The sequence below is a fragment of the Rhincodon typus genome, chromosome 36 (genome assembly GCF_021869965.1).
Source record: "Rhincodon typus isolate 14 chromosome 36, sRhiTyp1.1, whole genome shotgun sequence".
In the NCBI taxonomy this organism is placed as follows: Eukaryota; Metazoa; Chordata; class Chondrichthyes; order Orectolobiformes; family Rhincodontidae; genus Rhincodon; species Rhincodon typus.
Window position 1 is genome coordinate 760,317 of NC_063367.1, and position 732 is coordinate 761,048.

The window sequence follows — 732 nt, forward strand, 5'->3', positions numbered from 1 at the left end:
TCTGGGACCTGTCTCCCTGCACCGGTCTGCTATCTGGGACCTATCTACCCGCACCGGTCTCCTGTCTGGTACCTGTCTCCCTGTACCGGTCACCGTTCTGAGATCTGTCTCCCCGCGCCGTTCTCTGCTCTGCGACATGTCTCGCTGCACTGGTCTCTTGTCTGGAACTTGTCTCCCCGCACCGGTCTCCTGTCTGGGATTTGTCTCCCCACACCAGTCTCCTGTCTGAGACTTGTATCCCCGCACCAGTCTCCTCTCTGGGACCTGTCTCCCGGCACTGGTCTCCTGTCTGGGACCTGTCGCCCTGCACCGGTCTCCTGTCTGGGACCTGTTGCCCTAGACCGGTCTCCTCTCTGGGACCTGTCTCCCTGCCCCGGTCTGCTGTCTGGGACCTGTCTCCCCGCACCGGTATCCTGTCTGAGACCTGTCTCCCCGCACCGGTCTCCTGTCTGGGACTTAACTCCCCACACTGGTCTCCTGTCTGGGACTTGTCTCCCCGCACCGGTCTCCTGTCTGGGACCTGTCTCGCCGCACTGGTCTCCTGTCTGGGACCTGTCTCACTGCACTGGTCTCCTGTCTGGGACCTGTGTCCCTGCACCAGTCTCCAGTCTGGGATTTGTCTCCCCACATCGGTCTCCTGTCTGGGACCTGTCTCCCCGCACCGGTCTCCTGACTGGGACTTGTATCCCTGCACCGGTCTCCTGTCTGGGACTTGTCTCCCCGCACCGGTCT

General features: G+C 62.3%; 1 protein-coding gene across 1 annotated transcript in view; it reads right to left on the reverse strand.

Annotated features, from left to right (window-relative positions):
* The window catches only part of si:dkeyp-73b11.8 (BPTI/Kunitz domain-containing protein), a 50,001-nt gene that overhangs the window by 19,265 nt on the left and 30,004 nt on the right, over window positions 1-732 (reverse strand). The gene's annotated exons all lie outside the window — the stretch shown is intronic.